Below are 20,913 nucleotides of genomic sequence, written 5' to 3'. Positions count from 1 at the left end.
TAAATAGGGCCTGCACTAAAACTATTATACTGAACATGTACACTATTATTACTCTGAAATAATTTTAATTATATCAACAAAAACTTTTTTCGCCAATGAAAGAAGTTCGCCAAACGTTTTTGTTTGTGAGGTTTATTTGACAATATTGATATTGACCTCCAGAGCCGTAACGCTATCATCAACCTTTATGCCCTTGTCTAATCAGTACAGCCAGTTCTGTGCCCCACATTCAATAACATGATGAAGCATGCCTGAAATAAAGCTACATTTCCAGTTGAATGTGTCTTTGAAGCTCCTGACAATGTTACCTGGGACACTGTAGATTTGATTAGCTCAACTCCCCACCTGCACAAATACATCATTCATCCAATGTGCTTATTGTCGTTTACATTTGTGCTTAGCATGTTTCTACATCAAGATCCACAAACACGTTTAAGTATAGGTAAGAACAGCAAAAATTAGTAGATTAATCAGTATTTGTAACTGACTTCCCTTGCGTATTCATTATTACACTTATATATGTTTAGGCTCTTAAACATGTATACGCCTAATTACCGTTATTGGCAGCTAAAATTGGTACAGTAAGCATCAATCCTATTTGACTTTATACCATTGTCAGTCAGGCACTTATTTAATCCACATTAGTATCGACCTTATGTAGTTGGGAAAAGTCTAAGATTATGATCTTCAGTAGTGTCTGGAAAAACGTTGAAAACGGCATATAAAAATGAAAGTTACGGAAAATGAGACGACTATCGCGAAGACAGGTTATATGTTAGAAGTCGCGGTAGGAGACCAAAAGGACGACCAAAACAGCGATGGGCCGATACCCTTCACAAAGATCTGGAGAGCATCAATCTCCACCCTGACATGGCCCAGGACAGAACTACTCGTAAATGGAGACAACGAATCCATGTAGTGGACCCCACCAGCAGGAGGGACAAACGCTGAAGAAAAATAAGAAGTATAAGACGGAAAATGAGAGGAGTGCGAGTAATAATTATAATGCCGTAGGTTTTACCGTCCCACTAACTACTTTTACGATTTACGGAGACGCCGAGGTACCGAAATTCTGTCCCGCAGGCGTTCTTTTAAGTGCCAGTAAATATTCTTTTTTTTTTGTAGGGGCTTTTACGTTGCACCGACACAGATAGGTCTTATGGCGACGTTGGGATAGGAAAGGCCTAGGAGATGGAAGGAAGCGGCCGTGGCCTTAATTAAGGTACAGCCCCAGCATTTGCCTGGTCTTAAAATGGGAAACCACGGAAAACCATCTTCAGGGCTGCCGATAGTGGGATTCGAACCTACTATCTCCCGGATGCAAGCTCACAGCCGCGCGCCTCTACGCGCTCGGCCAACTCGCCCGGTGGTAAATACTCTGACACGAGACTGAAGTATTTCAGCTGCTTCAAATACTACCCGACCGAGCCAGGATGGAACCGAACTTCAGCTCAGAAATTCAACGTCTTCACCGTCTGAGCCACTCAGTCCGGCAAAGTGAGAATGATATACTTGGACATTTATAAAAATTTTGAAGTAGTGGAGAGAATTAAATGTTTCCGCCAATTTAAGGATGAAAGTATGTTCCATAATGAAGAAAGTAATAGAAATGCAATATTTTAATTCAAAAGGTATTGTACCTATTTCCTTAAAATGCTGTTTGTCACGTATGATTACCAACATTTCTACGAGGCTGGTCAACGTATTATTTTAACCTTGTAAGGATGTAGCAGAAACAGCGCTCTGTACATGTTGTTTAATATTTAATGCCTATTCATTCTCTGGACGTTGGTGACCTGGTCAGCGTCTTCAGCCAAGCCGAGAGACTATTGATCATCCATCCTGAGCACCAATTTACTTTACGGACTTTAGGACCTTCAGGACTTAATATCCTGGAGGATAATTACTTGGCGGCTGAGAAAGTCTGCACTGGCTTAATAATTACACAGGTACCATGAAATGTTTGTACAAAGTTAAGATATTGTTCCTGTCAATTTACAGAAGACCTCAGGTCCCTATAACTCTGCAAACAATGTTTCTCCTGCGTAATGCTATTCTTTTTAAATCCGCAAACTATTTGCAAGAGGCAAAAGTGGCCCGTTTGTTTATTAAGCAAACATTTTAATCGATAATAATAATAATAATAATAATAATAATAATAATAATAATGACTTTACGTCCCTCAAACTATATTTTTATAGGTTTCGGAGACGACTGAGTGTCGGAATATTGCCCGGCGGGAGTTCTTTTGCGCACCAGTAGGTCTACCGACACGAGGCTGACGTATCTGAAGACCTTGTAATCCCAGGAGACTGAACCAGGATTGAACCTGCCAAGTTGATTACAGAAGACCAGCGTTCTACCGCTGAGCTACTCCGCCCGACCCGCAGTTTAGATCTCCCTTAGAATTCCTGTCAGAGACCCTTTCGCGGCTCAGACGATTAAACGTCGACTCTTCTCCTCTGTTCCCAGGTTCAGATCTTAACAATGTAAATTCGTGTCCTCATCCCGAGATGTGTTGCAGCTCCTTCCAGGCACACCCTCGAATGAAAGTGAGCTACATGTACCTTTTTATAACCACATATCAGCCCTCTCGCCAATCATAAAGTTCTGGCAGTCCTGGGAATCGAATCCGAGCCTCCGAGAACGGCAGCTAATAGTGATAACCGACACACTACGAAGATGGACAATTGTCGGTGACTCAGCATGCGATTCGTAATGGACAAGGTGAAGGCTTTCTCCACAACCTTAAATTTTCTCTGTCGATTTTATTTAGATAACAATCTATAATCAGTAATCACTCATTTGTCATCGCCCCAGAAATGAGCGATTGCCCTCGCTAGCCGGCTCGTTGCAGTACTTCGAAAAATTGTCCTGCCACTTAGCTGGAATTAGGTGAAGTACCGGTATATGTTGTTTTTTAGGCTGACTTCTGTCCATGGAAGTATGAGGTTTCGGTACACTCCAATACCTGCAGATCTTGTGACTAGGTCGACTTTTCAGGCCAAGGCTTTTAATGGCTTGTACGTGCCAGGGATTTATTTTGTGCTGTTCTTCAATTCATTGTGACTTGGCAGGTTTTAAATGTCGCCGACCGCTATAATATTTACTAAGAGACTTGAGTATTCTAGAAGTCGTTTCAGACGTGGATACGACTATTCTAGGACTCGGGCCTGAGAGCTCAGTTAATATACTCCTTATGTTATTGATGTATCTCCGAGAATATAGTGCATAAATGTTTCAGAAGAGTGGAAGTTGTTGTTTTAAGCGGAAGTACAACGAGGCAATTATCATCAATCCTTCAGATGAGGTTCCCTTTCGCTGCCTTCAAAATGCTGTCGATTTATTGCTACGGTGTATATATATATATATTTAGAGAGAGGCTTCAAGCTTTCTTTGCTTCCTAGATCCTCAGTGAACAAGTTGGATTTGTTCGAGGTGAAGGCACAAGAGAACAGATATTAAACATCCGTCAGTTTATTGAAAGAAAAAGCAGGGATTTTCAACTTCCTCTCATCATCTACTTTTTAGACTACCGGAAGACCTTTGATTGTGTTTAGTGGAGGAAAATGTGGCAAGTTTTGTTGGAAATCGGTGTTCCTGCACATGTGGTGTGGCTGATGAGAAATTTGTGTGCCAACTCAGCTATGATTAAAGTAAATGGCAAACTGTCTAGGAATTTCAAGATCCAGAAAGGGGTCCGGCAGGGCTTTATACTGTTACCCATGCCCTTCATTATCTATGGCGAATGCATCATGAGAGCTGCACTTGAGGAATGCGATGAAGGATTTCCTCTTGGTGGTAAGAAAATATCCAATCTTCGTTATGCAGACGATAATGCACTTAAGGCTAGTGATGAGAATAAAATAGCAGAGCTAATTTCTCGTGTCAAAAATATCAGTGTTCAAATGGGACTGCAAATTAACCTGAACAACATCAAAACAATGATTGTCGACCACGAACCTACTACGCTGGCGTAGCAGGAGGAGAGGTGATACTCACACGTGGCGCGTCCCAGGCGGCGGTTGGGGGGGGGCGGCGGCTAACCGGATTGCCGGCGGACTTGAGTGAAATAAAATAGCTCTCGCGGAACAAACACACAACCCTCTGTGGGTGGGGGACCCAGACGAGGAATGCACCCACGGTATTCCCTGCCTGTCGTAAGAGGCGACTAAAAGGGGCGACCAAGGGATCGAATTCGAACCATGAAACTACTTGTAATTAGTACCATCACGTGGGTAACACCATGAGTCGCCCTTACTTGCGAGTTGTACCACTATGTTAGGTACAAAATAGGTTTGTGATTAATATGGCAGAGAGCGGTTCACTGTGGGTTTCCAGTACCTGTGATTAGTACCACTATATGCGGAACATCACGGGCTTACGTTGGCTGTGATTTGTACCATTATGTGAGAAACACCACGGGTCTGGGCGTTGCCTGTGATTAGTACCACTATATGAGCGACACCGTTGGTCTGCGTTGCCTGTGATTTGTGCCTACTGTGTGAGGAACACCATAAGTTTGCGTTATATGCGCATATTACATTGCCTGTGAGTAGTACCATAATGTTTGGAATACCGCTAGTCCACGCCACTTATGATTAGTACCGCAACATGTCACATACCATGGCTCTACTTTACTATCGATAAGTACCATTATAGGGGCGATGACCTGGATTTTGACCCCTTTAGACAACAAGCATTCAGGATCATGCAGTAGAAGCAGTCCCTTGGTCAGTAATATTATTGCTTTATGACAGTTTCAGGGAATGTGGGGCATTGCGGATTTAATCCACTGATTGTTTTAAATTCATATTAATCCATCCATTCTCCGCCATCGCGTTTTGAATTCTGGTCAGTGGATGTTTTTGGACTATTAAATTGTCATTACATTTCGTACCATTGGAGGCCGTTGACCTAGATGTTAGGCCTCTTGAAACAACAAGCATCATCATCATCATCATCATCATCATCATCATCATCATCATCATCATCATCAATGATTGTCGACATATTCGAGAAATTAGCCAGCACAGACACCTTCAAAGAACTGAAGAACGTCTGAAAAATTCTATTCCTTGGTATAGTCATTTCCAGTTCAGGTGGCTGTGCTCCTGAGATTAAGAGAAGAAGAACAGCTTTGGCCAAAAATATAATGACAAACTTGTCTCAGTTATGGAAGGATCGCTCTATCTCATTACCACTGAAAATGAGAGTAGTATCCAGTCTGGTATTTTCAGTTTTCCTCTATGGAGCCCAGAAGTGGACTCTACGTTATACAGATATGAAGAAAAATCACTTATTTTGAAATATGGTGCTGGTGAAGAAAGCTACACATGCCTTGGACAACATTTCGTACCAATGATTCCATTATAAACCAGCTCAACCTCAGAATCAATTATCATCAGTATGTAAACAATGACTTTTGCAATTCCTTGGACACAATATGCGACGTAGGAATGCCAACGTAGAAAAACTGACCATTCCTTGAAATGTGCTTGGCAAGAGAATTGTGGCCGAGTTCCCACTCGATCAAGAGTATAACTGGGTTGAACATCTTTGGTGCAGCACGTCTGGCCGAGGACTGCAAGAGATGGAGACAACTGAACAATAGTCTCCTCGGAGATCACGATCCTCAGAATTGAGGGAACGATAAGAGACAGAGAGATGCATACACAAAAACAGAGATGTCTCTTATACTGAAGAATCTGTATACAAATTTGTACTGTATGTACTGTATTAACTAGCGAAGAAATCGCTATGGCTATTTAGCTCATGAATCAGTGATCAATCCAGAATTTCGACCGAACACAGTTGCCTATCGCCATGTTGTTATGTTTTCATTTTATCACTTGCATTTTACTGCATCTTCATGCACTTGTTTTTATGCAAGTACATCAGAACAGCTCACTAATACATCTTTCTTTTTTACCGGGCGAGCTGGCTGTGCGGTTAAAGGCGCGCAACTTGTATCCCGGAAATACTGGTTTCAAAAACCCCACTGTCGGCAGCCCTCAATATGGTTTTCCGTAGTTTCCCATGTTCACACCGGGCAAATGCTGAAGCTGTACCTTAATTAAAGCCACGGCCGCTTCCTTCCCACTCCCAGGCCGTTCCTATCCCATCATCGCCACAAGACCTATCTGTGTCGGTGCGACGTAAAACAAATTGCAAACTAAAAAAAACATTTTTCCTCCGTTCTCTGTTTTACGTAGCACCGATACATAGAGGTCTTACGGGATAGGAATGAGAAAGAATCGATCATGGCACTTAGTTAAGGTACAGCCCCAGCATTTTCCTGGTGTGAAAATGAGAAACAACGGGAAAACCTCTTCAGGGCTGCCGACAGTGGGGTTCGAACCCATCGTCTCCCGAATGCAAGCTCATAGCAATGTGACCCAAACAGCACAGTCAACTCGCTCGGTGAAAGATCATTATAGCGTACTTGACCATAGAGCTCACAATCAACAGGACGTAACTCTGTTATCATGGTGAAGCCGATATCCGACATATTGGCAGGCTGCGGCCCAAAATATTTAAATAGGAAAATAAAACTATATTTTCGCGCGGGATTTTTTTGCTTTCTATATAGGTTATAAATACATACGTATTTGATTTTATATCTGTTCACTTTTATTATATTATTTAATTTTGTAGTTATTCGGTAAATAGCCAAAATAAATAATGTGCTCCATATTTCGGTCGTGCTTGTCCTCGAGACTTACAAATTTCCAGTCGATATTTTTTATGTTTCAAAACGTACAGTGTACTGCATTTGGCGTGAGAAGTGAAGGAACGTTTCAAGGGCAAGCCTGGTGAAGGTTCACGAAATATTTTATGGTCTGAGGAGTTTTACTTAGGACGGCTGCACTGCTTAGCAATATGGCTCGTGCGAGTCTTCAACTCTTTCGCCTACACTTTACGGAAATATCTTGTTATTTTGCCTGTCATGTGGTGCTGGACGATAAATCATCTGCTCAGAGTAAAGGAAGACGAACGAGGAGCATTGTGAGTGCTGTATAAGAGGGGAAGAGGTAATTTACGACAAACCGTCCTCAAGGTGCCTCATGTGGGACTCAAACTTAGGCAGTGGAGGACACGCCACTTGAGTGCTTTATTCCCTTGGAGGAAATAGCCACACCCTGCTTTACGATGGCGCCACGACGCTGTTTACCATCAGAGTGTTCCTTCTTACACGCAACTCGCTTTACCAGAGCATAACAAAGCGCTTCTGCAACGAACTAAATCATTCAGAAGGATTCTTGTCTTATTAAGCTCGTGCGTATAGCTACATGTGACGATAAGATGGAGGTCAGTTTTTAGAATAAAGTTTGAAGTTCCGGTAAATTATACTGGTCATGTATGACCTGTTGCAGGAAGTAATGCCTTTAATCAGACAATTTATTTTTATTTCTGTGGCTTTCAAAACGAGCGTAAGATACTGAACATGTTTTTAAAAAGCCTTTTAATTTTCGGTGCTGTTAATTTTGATATTAAATTAGGACATTAAAAAAATCTCAGCAATTGGAAGAAAGCTTCAGCTATTCAGGAGGCGCAGTATAATTGTTACAAATTATAAGTGGTGATGTAATATAGCATCGGTGCTGATAACTCTCGTATACAGTAAATTATTTCATTTTGCGATTTGAGGTCTATTTACGCACGCAAAAATCACTTGGATTACCGTCTGATAATCTGTTGAAAAACATCTTCCAATTGAGAGGCTGGGGGCCTGGATATTCAAGGCGTTGTCGTATTGCTCCAGTTTTCTTTTCTCCTTCGATCTACGGCTAATTTTGAGAAGCCTTACAACTGAAACGTTATTTTTATTTTGGAGTTCCTTTTTTTTCTTTTTGTCACCACTGGGGTTCGCGAGTTATGTTTCACTGACCCCCATTCAATATCCATGCTTTCCATAGATATTTAAAATCCTGAGATAAGGCAACATTGAGCCTCGTGAGAGCAACTAAGAAAAGACGTGAGCTGAAACCAGCCACCCTAAAAGTGAATTTACGTGGTTTCTTCTACTTCTTCTACTTCAAACAAATGCCCGGGTGGTAGATACAGTAACATAACGGCCACTTCCCATTCTTTTTTTCTTTTTTTGCTAGTTGCTTTACGTCGCGCCGACACAGATAGGTCTTATGGCGACGATGGGGCAGGAAAGGCCTAGGAATGGGAAGGAAGCGGCCGTGGCCTTAATGAAGGTACAGCCCCAGCATTTTCCTGGTGTGAAAATGGGAAAACGCGGGAAACCATATTCAGGGCTGCCGATAGTGGGGTTCAAACCCACTATCTCCCGGATGCGAGCTCACAGCTGCGCACTCCTAACCGCACGGCCAACTCGCCCAGTCTTCTCATTCCTAAACTCAGCTAACTAGTAATATTATGTAGGAATTCTACCTGCAAACGATTGCATCGGGCTGTATTTGTCATGTCGCAAGGTGTGAGCCAAATGGGCTGCTTTCTGTTGTTTTGCGAGTATTAGGACTTCATATGATTTCCTTGGTGGTGACGCGGTCTACCTGAGGGGTCTTCAACATTATGCGATTTATCTACATTTCAAAAGCCCTCAGTCGGCTCACTGACGAAGTATGTAGTGTCCAGCCTTCGGCACCTAAACCAACGCCGACAAAATATAACTTGATGGCCCTAGCAGGGGTGGAAGTGTAACAATATACTGGCATTCGTTACACTGAATGTAGTGAACTTCTTTATAAAAGGTTAAGTGATATTATTATAGCGGTAGTAGCATACTTTACAACATTAATTATATATAAATAGGATGGGGACAAATATTATAAAGAAAACAATTGAAAATGTGTATCAATAATAGGTTACGAGTATTATATGTTTGGTCTAATATTATTATTATTATTATTATTATTATTATTATTATTATTATTATTATAGAGAACTAATTCATAGAACCAGGTCGTAGTTCCACCGGTACTCTAGAAATTGTAAGTGAGAAGGCAAATTACACTTTGCCCACTTCATGCAAGAGCACGCCGCTATTGACTCTTTATGCGAACAAGGGCATGGTGGGCAAGGAGCGGGACCCGTGGCTGGTACAGCATAAATATGATGGGAAGAGTTGACGTTAGAAAACACATTCGGCCGTAAAACTGGGCTATTTCCATACAGTATGCCGACCCCAGGTGACTAGGAACAGGACAGGAAGAAGAATCCTTTATGCCATATTGGAAGCTCTGTGGTGGCGCTGTCCAATGGACGTCAGCATTATCTTGTATGCACTGACTCCTTGAGCTCATTGCAGTTTGTCGACACGTGGTTCCCGCAGTAATACCCCCTGGTGCAACATATCCACGATCTTCTGGCTGGAGTATGGGAAGTAAGCACCAGAATTACATTTGTGCTGCGTACAAAGAACGTGGGTATAGCGGGAAATGAGTTCATTGATGATGAGCCAAGGATGCAGTTTCATTGCCGCCGTTACCTTACTCATCTGAGACATTTGCTAATGTCCCACTGGGAGGAGAAATAGGAAGCCACCCCTCTTTCCAATAAGCTGGGAGCGATTAGTGGAAGAATGAAGGTATGGAAGAATTACCTTTGGGTCTCCCGGAGAGGAGTTGTATTGTGTCGTCTTTGGATCGCACTCCTTACTGAAGGGAGAACACCCCCCTCATGTACTTGTGGTGGCGATTTGACTATAGTAGACATTCTTACGGAGTGCGCGGACCCGGCCGATCTGCGCCGTAGTCTAAAACTTCCGAATAACACTTCACTCACTCTACGAGATAAGCAGTCCTTAGACCTCATCATTCGTTTTACGAAGGATAGTCGCCTGTTTTATCGTTTTTAAAAGTGAAGCTTTTAGTTGAGTTGTTTTTAAATTTGCTTTTATTGTGACTACGCGTTTACTCTTTTGATTATTAGCTATTTATTTTTGCTTTTAAAAATATATTTTTAGCCTTTAAGTTCAATAATATACATGATCGTACTTCTAAGTCAGTGTCCTACTTTATTACTAATTTATGTTTTAATCATTTTATAGAAAGGATTTGCGAATTAGATTCACTGACTATTTTAAATTCGTGATCATTTTCGTCATTGTTATAATTTAAAATGTCCTTATTAGTGGGTACATTTTTATTTTAGTCTTATAGTTTCATTTCATTTCATTTTTTACCAATAGGAGCCGATGAGCTAGATGTTAGGCCCGTTTAAACAACGATCATCATCGTCATAATCATGATCTGTTTTTTTTTTGCTATGGGCTTTACGTCGCACCGACACAGATAGGTCTTATGGCGACGATGGGATAGGAAAGGCCTAGGAGTTGGAAGGAAGCGGCCGTGGCCTTAATTAAGGTACAGCCCCAGCATTTGCCTGGTGTGAAAATGGGAAACCACGGAAAACCATTTTCAGGGCTGCCGATAGTGGGATTCGAACCTACTATCTCCCGGATGCAAGCTCACAGCCGCGCGCCTCTACGCGCACGACCAACTCGCCCGGTCATGATCTGTTTGACTGTGCACGTAGAGTTATCAAATCGTTAGCTTGCAAAGCTTTCCTTTTCTTCAATATGTCCTATTAATGTTTACAGAGAGCTGCTAGTAGTTATTGTTTTAATTTGGGGTTGCCCTTTAGGTGGCACCAGGCTGCTAGTGGCCATTACGTGCCGTCAACTCACTGCACTTCATTCCACTTTGCGTCAATTAGCGGATGCTCACCTTATTAAGCGCTACTGCATCGTTCATGAGCGCTATCACGTTCATCCGAGATGGGTGTAAGGGGGTTGCGTGAGCTGGAGAAGGCGAGAGGAGACGTTCTTTTTCCGTCCCTTCGTTCATTGAATTTTAATTTGTCTGTAGTAAAGAATATTTTCGAATGCCGTCCCTACATTTTCATTTCCAAGTATAAGAACGATGGACACGATTTTCAACATCTAACTTTGATGAACGGTAATATCTTCACTAGTTTTCAACTCATTCATTATTAACTCTTAACCAACAATTCAGCTCAACCGTTATGAAACAGAACGGCCGTCCGCGTTGCCACAGCTTACCGCATTGGATCGTGGGCAGTCTGTTGCCCGTCGGGCTGAGTAGCTCAGACAATAGATCATTGGCCTTCAGAGCCCAACTTGGCAGGTTCGATCCTGGTTCAGTTCGGTGGTATTTAAATGTGCTCAAATACGTAATCCTAATGTCGGTAGATTTACTGGCACGCAAGAGAACTCCCGCGGGACAAAATTCCGGCACCTCGGCGTCTCTGAAAATCGTAAAAGTAGGCTAGTTAGTGGGACGTAAAACGAAGTCATTATTATTACTCTGTTCTCCCGACGTCCGCTGCATAGTGCGGTAACTTTTCGCTGCCTCTCCCTGTATATTTTGTTCGTGTCAGGGATAAAAAGTATGAGTTAAGTCCAAAGTAGCTGATATCAGGACCTAAGTCAGAACTTTAAAAAACGGAAACAGTATTAATTTCAAATGAATTGAATAGGCCTACATCAACATACTTCAGAAAATTGTATTTTCATTTTATCTAGGACTCTTTTTTTTTTTTTTCTAGTGGCATTACGTCGCGTCGACACAGATAGGTCTTATGGCGATATGTAGGACTCTACACTTACTGAATACTGACATCCACGTCTCTACACACAAGAATAAAAAATTAATTGGTGAGAATTAAAGCAAACTCAAAAGTATATATTTCAACTTTGTAAATTGACAGTATGAAATGTTACGTAATTGCAATCTTCATAAGTTCTCTGCATTCAATCAATAAAGAAAATGCGTTTCGTGGGGGCGGGGGTGCATGTGTAGTAGTTCTTGTATTTGAAGTTGTTTCATTCTAGGAACTAGTGGCATTGTATTCATTTGTGCACTTAATTCGTTAGATATCGCAAAGTTGAAAAAATATACTTTTGAGTTTGCTTGAATTCTCACCAATTGCTTTTTTATTTTTGCATGTAGAGACATAGAGGGCAGCATTCAGTAAAGAGTGCTAGATAAAAGCGTCCATTTATTTAGTAACGTACGAGTCTGATGGAGCGCCATTCGATTTCGAGGGAAATGTTAGCCAACAGCCATTGCACTTAATGTATAAAATCCAATGATCATGTCTCCCTAATCTGGTGATTCCGACTCGTTTGGCCTCTATAGCATTAATTACGCTGGTTCAGCACTTGACCCCTCGCTGTGCCGAATATAAAACCGGTGCACGATAAACATATACTGATACCAACTGTACAAAACAATTTTCTCGGTTCAGCTCCCTAATACTCTTGACAACTTTCAGTAGGTATTAAACTCTCGCAAAGCGGACAGAACTGAATGGCCTCTCGTTTGCTACACTTTTTGTGACCGTATCGGATAATTCGTGACGTGAGTGGGAACACACCATCAATGTTGTGCTGACTCTAGTCCACGCTTCAAACACACAGAGAAAATGTACTGCAATTAACATTAATTTACTAGACGTAATTGTTACAGATGGGTTCAGCTGGTGCTATCTGTACGAGATTAACACCAAGGCCTTTCTTGCCTCCAGTCACCATCTATGTGTCTGACTCCGTGGCTAAAAGGTTAGCGTGTCGGCCTTTGGTCACAGGGTTCCCGGGTTCGATTCCCGGGAGGGTCGGGAATTTTAACCTTAATTGGTTAATTTTGTTGGCAAGGGGACTGGGTGTATATGTTGTCTTTATCATCATTTCATCCTCATCAAGACGCGCAGGTCGCCTACGGGAGTCAAATCAAAAGACCCGCACCTGACGAGCCGAACATGTCCTCGGACACTCCCGGCACTAAAAGCCATACAGAGGGCACTAGGAAAGTTTTGCAATACGCAGAAACGGTTGGCTGGACACCCCTGTTATGGTGAGGGATGAAAAGAGGGGTGAAAACCGGTCTAGAAGACAGCAAGGCGCGACCTTCACACCAGTTGTTACCAAGCAGTGGGACTGAAAGCAAATTAAGATGTCATTGTGGTCCAAAGGTGAATATCGCGCAATTATACGCTACAATTTTGCTCGTGGATTAACTGTTGACCAGTGCCTGGAGGAAATGACTCCTGTGCTGGAGAAAGACTGTCCACATCGGACAACAATTTTCCGCTGGTACAAAGAGTTCCAGAGGGGATATTTTGGGGTTGAAGACGATCCTCGTTCTGGGCGACCGCCTGGATCAGTGACTGAGGAAAACATTGAAGCTGTGAGAAAAATGTTGCAGCAAGAGAGGCGGCTGGCATATTGGCAGGTAGAAGAGCCCCTCACATCCCTGCACCAGCTATTCATTCAATTCTACACGACTATCTCCTTTGAGTGCCCCATTCACTTTCAGAAGAACAAAGGGCACATCGAGTGAAATGGTGCCGAGAAATGCTAAAAGAGTTTGACAATGGGACTTCGCATAACGTCAATAGCATCGTTACAGGTGACGAAACTTGGCTTTATTATTACGATATCCCAACAAAATCCCAGAACAAGGTGTGGCTGTTTGAAGATGAGGGTACTCCTGTGACTGTGCAAAAGTCAAGGTCATTGAAAAAAAGGATGTTGCAGTATTATTCACTAAACGGGGCATCCTGACTCGGGTTGTGCTAGAAACACAAAGGACAGTTACTGCGAAGTGGTACAGTGAGACGTGTCTGCCTCATGTCATCCAGGCTCTCAAGCAGCTCTGTCCAAGGTCATGGCCCAACACTTGGCTCGTGCATCACGACAATGCTCTAGCACATCGTGCTAATGTAACAATGGATTTTCTTGCCAGTTCAGGGTTGACTGTGCTTGATCACCCTCCATACAGTCCTGATCTTGCCCCATGTGACTTCGCACTCTTCGCAGAAGTGAAGATGAAGCTGAAAGGGAGGCGTTTTGCATCCGACGAGGAGCTTCTGGCAGCATGGAATCAAGAGGGTGAAAATGTAACCGATGAAAAGTGGCAGAGTTGGTTCAGTGACTGGTTTCGACGTATCGAGAATGGTATTTAGTGTGATGGAAATTATTTTGAAAAAGTCTAAAGCGTTCACTCACATTGCAAAACGTTCCTAATGCCCTTTGTACGTCATTTCATTTGTTTTAACCATCTATGCCAGCGTCGTCAAAAACAACCCTTGATACCTTTCGCTCTCGTTTTGGTACAAGACTGTGTTCACAGCTCTTCGTGCCTAGAGCTCGGTCAGTCTTCTCGTTACGCCAGTTGTAAAACGACAGCGAGCGGAGGTTGACACTGCGTGAATAATGGCTGCATGTACTGAAGAGAATATGATTTGCTTATTATTATTATTATTATTATTATTATTATTATTATTATTATTATTATTATTATTATTATTATTAGTATTATTATTATTATTTAAATTGAATAGCCCATATGTCTAAATATATCAAATAAAAGCTTTTATTCTTTATCTTACATTTGCGTTTATGAAATACGAATATTTTGAAGACGATAAATCTGTGTGGCAGCCGAGTGATCAACGCTTGAGTGACGTGCTCCAAGAAAGTGTGTAATATCTAATGTAACCGCGAGTGTATGAAGTTCGAAGTTTGCATAATAATAGCGCACGTGTTTCCTGTGATAACAATATAACCACAGTATTTCTAAACGGAATCTATCCCGCGTAGCGCATAAATTAAAAGGAGATACTCACTCGAACACTTCAGTATGGGTACCTGCGAAGGCTGTAGAAAAAACTTCTGCAAGTTAGTTTTACGCTTTGTGTAGAAAATAGTATCATACAAATGTGTGAACAAGACAAATAAACTCGTGTTGTGTGAGGCAGCGACTGTGGAAGGACTCACGTGCTTCCCACTTCGCCAGGCTTATCGGTACAAGTCAGGCAACCTGTACTCATCAGTACTTTTCCAAGAGAGCTTTGTATACTTTCAAGTACACCCTAAGAGCATTGTCACCTAGCACTTCACAGCGCTATTTCTCTTTCATCAGTTTTTTTAGGAGGAGTATGATGACACTGCAGCCGGAGATCGTGATGGAGCCGGACTCTTACAGGGACGGGTGTCAGGTAAACACCAAATGTGTCACAAGAGATCCTTAACATGCCGACCAGCCGAATGGGTTTCTTTCTCCCTTCAAAACTCCGGCTAGCTCTGCCAGGTTTGAACCCGCGATCTTGGAATTCAGGGCCTGGCACTCCACCACTGATTCACGGAGGGAGCTGAAAGGGAATTGAGCCAATGGCACATGATATTCTCAAGCATTCACCCATCCAAAGTACCGGCCATGCCCAAGGTTCCTTATCTGAGGTGGTCGGACTGGAACCAATGTATTCACCATGGTATGGCCGTTGGCATTTCAAGAGTTAAATCAATAAACAAATTATGACCAGCCCGAGAGATATTCTGCTACTAGAGCGAGCATTGTTTTAGACTTAACTTCGCCAGAACGATAACATTGTACAATACTATTAAATTTACCGAGCAAGTGCCTGCGGTTTGGATCACGTGGCTATCAGCTTGTATTTGGGAGATAGTGGGTTCGAACCCCACTGTCAGCAGTCTTGAAGATGATTTTCCGTGGTTTCTCTGTGTCCGCGACGTAAAGCAAATTGAAAAATAAAAAGTAATGCTGAGATCAATGGAATGCTAATAAATTAAACTGAAGATACATCTCTAACTAACCTAGGGCCTTCTGAGATGAGGTGTCGCACATTAAAATGGGGAACATCGCCTATACGGACGCTTGAGGTGCGTAGGAGGAGGAGAGAAAACTCTATTATATAATAATTTAAAGGGAGCCTCGTTGAGGTAGTCAATGACTTTGCACCCACCCTGTTCGTAGGACTTTATTTGAACCAATGAAGGCATGAGGGGGAAAATAAAGCGAAATTGTTCGTTCACATTGGTGTTTAAAACTGTGTGGCCATCTTAACTTCGTATGTGCTCTTTTCGTCGTTTTCTCCGTCCTTGTCTGGCGATTGGGATGTGATGTGGCGGGTCGGTGTTAGACGTAAGGCTTTCCTCTGTCCCTCCGTCCATTTAAATGGGATTGCTTCACCCGTTCCTTCCTCTCCCTTTGTAAATGATGGTCGTTTCATTTCCTGCTGTAGTGATCGACCTCACACCCTCCAGATCAGCACTTCCCTCCTTTGGCAGTTACAAATGTCGCGACGCCGGTTCAGGGTGCACAACAGGATCCCGAGGTCTTGACTTGAAAAGACCAGTATCTAATTCCCAACTTAATTTTGTGGACACTCCGCTGAAGAAAGGAAAAGGTAGTTTCAGGGAGTACTTTTGAATTGCTGGTTCTTTTGACATCCGAAGCGTTGTAATAGGTTTATAAAAATAAGCCTATTCAGTACCTTACCTTTGTTTGGTTTTTATTTTATTTTAGCCTTTTTTGTGGGATAACCTTTCAGTAGCAAATGGTAACCTAAAGCAAAGGAAAGCAGAGCCTTCTATGCGCAGCCATGAAGGAGTAAAAGGTGTTAGTAACCTCAGCATTACGATAGAGTGGTTCTAAATTCCTTCTGTAGATTGTAGAGTATCGTCTTCCAGATCCCAAGATTGCGGGTTTAAACCCGGCAGAGATGGTTGGATAAGTGAAGGGTTGAATGAAGTCCATTCGACACTCCATGTCATATGATCGGCAAATAAAAAAATAAACTCTGGATATACCTTCGATATTTATGCGACAAATTAAATTAAAATTCAGCCTTAGATCCTCCGAGAGAGTTTCGGTTTCTCTAACATCTGGTTGTGGAAAACCGAACCTCAAATACATACGCAGGATGCCTACATGGCGCAAAATCAAAGTGTCTGCCCACGGTAGCTCAGGCCATAAGTTTATGATGATGATGATGATGATGATTATTATTATTATTATTATTATTATTATTATTATTATTATTATTATTATTATTATTATTATTTCATACTCGGTTGTATCTATCTCCATGAATTAACTAAGCCAGTCAGCTGCGCTGTAAGGGCCATATAGCTGTTTAGATTTCATTCGGGAGGTGGTGAATTCGAATAATATGGTCGGGAGCATTGAATACGGTTTGTTTTCTCCGTGGTTTCCAGTTTTCACGCCAGGAATATGCTTGGGCTTTACCTTAATGAAGGCCACGGCTACTTCGTTCCCAGTCCTGTATCTTTCCTATCTCATCGTCGCCGAAAACCTATATGAATTCGTGCGACATTAAAACCCTAGCAAAAGAGAGACGGATTGAAGCATACCAAAAATGGTCGCCTAGTTTCTAACGTATTCAACTCACGTCCTTCTAGGTAAAAACGACTTGACTGTCTCGAATAGGCAGCTATGCGTTGTGGACGGCCGACAAACGTAGAACGTATCGCTTTTGATTCTAATAGTTCGGGCGTTTCAACTCTCGTAAGATACGTAAACGATCGCACAACTGTCAGAGTGGTGATTATGAAGCACCGGTTGAGTCTGTCATTGCTTCCACTTGCTTTCTTCTGGAGATGTGTAATAAGATGATAGAAAATCACAGCTCTTATTCGATATCAGTTTATAATATAGCTCTTTTTCTTTATTCGAATAAGAAGTACGATAGAATAACACTACATTTAAAAGAAACAAACTATATACACAAATATATACAAGTAAAATGTCTTCAACAATATATGCATACAGTTGTCACACCGATTCAGCCCGAAATTTGGCCACTTCAAGGGCATTTGGGTTGGCCAGCACCAAGTCTTCCACTGTGCAGTTTGATGGACACAGGGGGCAGCATAGCAGGTGTTCGGTTGTCTGAAGTTTACCACAGTCACAAAAGGCCGTATTATATTAATAAATTAATTTCCTACTTTAAGTAAATAGGTAATAAGTAATGTTTCCTATGTAAGGCAGATAAGTGCCATCTTTATTATTATAATTAATGGGCTAAGTTGAAAGGTTACGTTGGATGAATTAAATTCAGTAGACGACAAAATTGAGTTATTGTCTCATAGTAAGAATTGATTATAGGCATGCTCCAGAGCGAGTAGTACGAGTAAAACGTCAACGAGCTGATTAGTTAAGTACTGAAATCAAAGGCCTCATAGCTCAACGTGATTGTGCTTTCAGGTACTTAAATAATAATATCATTCATAATGCAGTTTTAAATATTTTATAGGATAGACTTTTGATTATTTCCGACTTCCTGTTAATTGTACTCGTTTCATGTATTTTTTAATCTTCGTTTTGTGTAAGAGAAGGCTTCATAGCCTTAACCACGTTAAACAAAACAAGGCAAATAAACAAAAATAAATAAATAAATAAATAAATAAATAAATAAATAAATAAATAAATAAATACAAGGGCCTGAGCTGTTGGTGATCTCAGTTGTTCGAATTTATCCTGATTGTGTACTGGAAAATGCCTCATTCCTTTTTTCCAAGTGCCACTGTGCCGTGCTCTCTTTTCCACTGTAAGTCTGCTAAAACACTCGCTAACACTCGACGTCTCAATAAATCAGTTTGTCAATTATGTCATTAATACCGACACTGGAACTCATCACACCTGTCTAATAGATTATTAGTGCACCTTCTTATTAATTACCGGGCTGAGTGGCTCAGACGGTCGAAACACTGGCCTTCTGATTCCAACTTGGCAGGTTTGATCCTGGTTCGGTCGGGTGGTATTTGAAGGTGCTCTAGTACTTCAGCTTTGTGCTGGTAGATTTACTGGCACGTAAAAGAACTCCTACGGGACTAAATTCCGGCACCTCGACGTATCGAAAACTGTAACAGTAATTAGTGGAACATAAAACAAATACCACTATCCTTCCAATAAGGATACGTTTTAATTTATTGGAGACAACATATCTTGTAACTGTAGATATGTGACCTTGATTTTTTTTACTATACCCAGTCCATATTTTATAATGCAGTATCTCTAACTGAGTAGATTTGTCAATATGTTTTCAGTTCATAATTGTGCGGTATCCTCGTGTAATAAAGCTGTAGGTTTCGCATGATGATTACTAGAATGAAATGAGGTCATTCTCGAATAGAAAAACATTTTGTTCTCTTTGAGTAAATAAAAGTCGATATATTTAATCTGTCTGTAATGAGAAACTGGCGTGAGATCCCGTTTCGGAACTCATAATGCTTCATATGAACAGAACTGATTTGATGATATTATTCCTTTGTGTGTTTTTGTACGGCCTTGTTTTGTAATCGTATTTTTCTGCCTGAGTTGAAAACAGAAATGAAGCTGTTGTTCAAAGGATGCATTCATTTGCAATGTCTATCTGTCTTTAACGTGTACTCGAATCCAGCTTCAGCCTTAGGCCAAATTTTTGGAAACGTCAGGTGGCGACGACATATTTCCTTCCCCCTCTCCGTAAACCATCAACGCGACAAATGATATTCCTCACGGCGCATCATATTAGCCTGGCAAATATTGCCACTTTACCCGCCAGTTCATACAAGTCCCGTGTTTACTCAGTTAGGAATTGCTTAATGGGTTTTGCAAAGTGGTTATTCTCCCTTCCAGTTCTCGAATATTCCATGCGTTGCTATGCTCTTAGTGTGTTTCCTAGACCGCGCGAGGAACAGAATATGTCGTCGCTTTGTTCCTATTCCAATTTTCGATGATTACGATTTGAATAATACATTACGCGTGTAATCGTGACTTGAAATTCGTTGAGATTAGTGGTTGCATATTAATTGAGACTACCATTTGTTTTAGTTGGAATACTAATGGCTCTCTAGCCTTGCTTTATGTGATTTACTTGTGACTATGATAAAAAGCAGAGATGCAGAAAGGCAGGTGGATGTGGCTAAATATCAAGATCATCAATTTCGAGCTCAAATTAAAAAAAAAACTTATTTCTGCTTCTACTTTGAAAATTGTTGCACCCATTTTGTTTAGTTGCACATTAATGTTTGTTCTTCCTTAACTTCTACCTGGGCAGCCCTGAAGATGGTTTTCCGTGGTTTCCCATTTTCACACCAGGCTGTACCTTAATTAAGGCCACGGCCGCAAAAAAAAAAGAAAGAAAAAAAGAACTCTTACTTGAAGAAACACGATTTCCATAAACATACCGGACACGAACTGTGGTCAACTGAATTGACTGGGTTGTTTAGTCTTTAGAACGGTGAATCTCTGATACAAAGTTTATGGTTCAGTCCAGTGATATTTAAAGGTGCTCCAATACAGCAGCCTCGTGTCGGTAGATATACCAGCACGTATCGTTCAGTTGAAATGTCGTATGGGTTTTAGTGCCGGGATATCCCAGAACGGGTATCGTTCAGTTGATAAGCCATGACCCAAACATGCGCATGCTGTGAAAGAAGTTTTTTCCCCATCACCACATAGCTCCTTATGCTGGCCGTCAGAGAAAGGGGACAGTGAATAAGAGAACAGTTCTAGTTACAGATTCAGATGCACGGACATGTATGTGCCACCACCGCAAGAACGGGACGTCGACAGGTGGAAGAATATAGTCCCTTAATTCACGTAAGGCTTGGCACTTAATCTCCCTCTTCTCAAACGGAGACTTGACAGCAGGGACCTGTGGCTGCTGGACCGTGGGGCCATCCTGTGGCCTCATAGCCCGGGTGCTAGTGGGCTCGAGCTTGGGCCCGGCAGTGACAAGACTGAATGATCCGCTTAATAACTGACAAATGCTAGAAAAATGGTTATGATATGCATGATACATATTCCTAACTAAGACCATTCTGGAATCTTCCAGCCAATATCCTTGCATGTGCTATGTATAACAATGCTAGGTTTTACCTGTAAGCATCTTTCTAGTTCCACCTGTGGAGGTTTCTCGTGGTCCTTACTACCAACATCCATTACTACGCAACCGAATACCTAATCTGCCTGGTAGCATGTTTGACATGGGGACAGGCCGATACTTCCATAGCATCACAAACTCCCAGTCCTCCTTGCTGGCTGTCTCTTTCTTCTTAGAAGCATGTCTGAGGCGATGTAGACTTGTGCTGATCGCCACGTGGGTGGAGCT

This window comes from Anabrus simplex, chromosome 1 (assembly GCF_040414725.1).
Source record: "Anabrus simplex isolate iqAnaSimp1 chromosome 1, ASM4041472v1, whole genome shotgun sequence".
Taxonomy (NCBI): domain Eukaryota; kingdom Metazoa; phylum Arthropoda; class Insecta; order Orthoptera; family Tettigoniidae; genus Anabrus; species Anabrus simplex.
Note: the sequence above shows the minus strand (reverse complement) of the source record.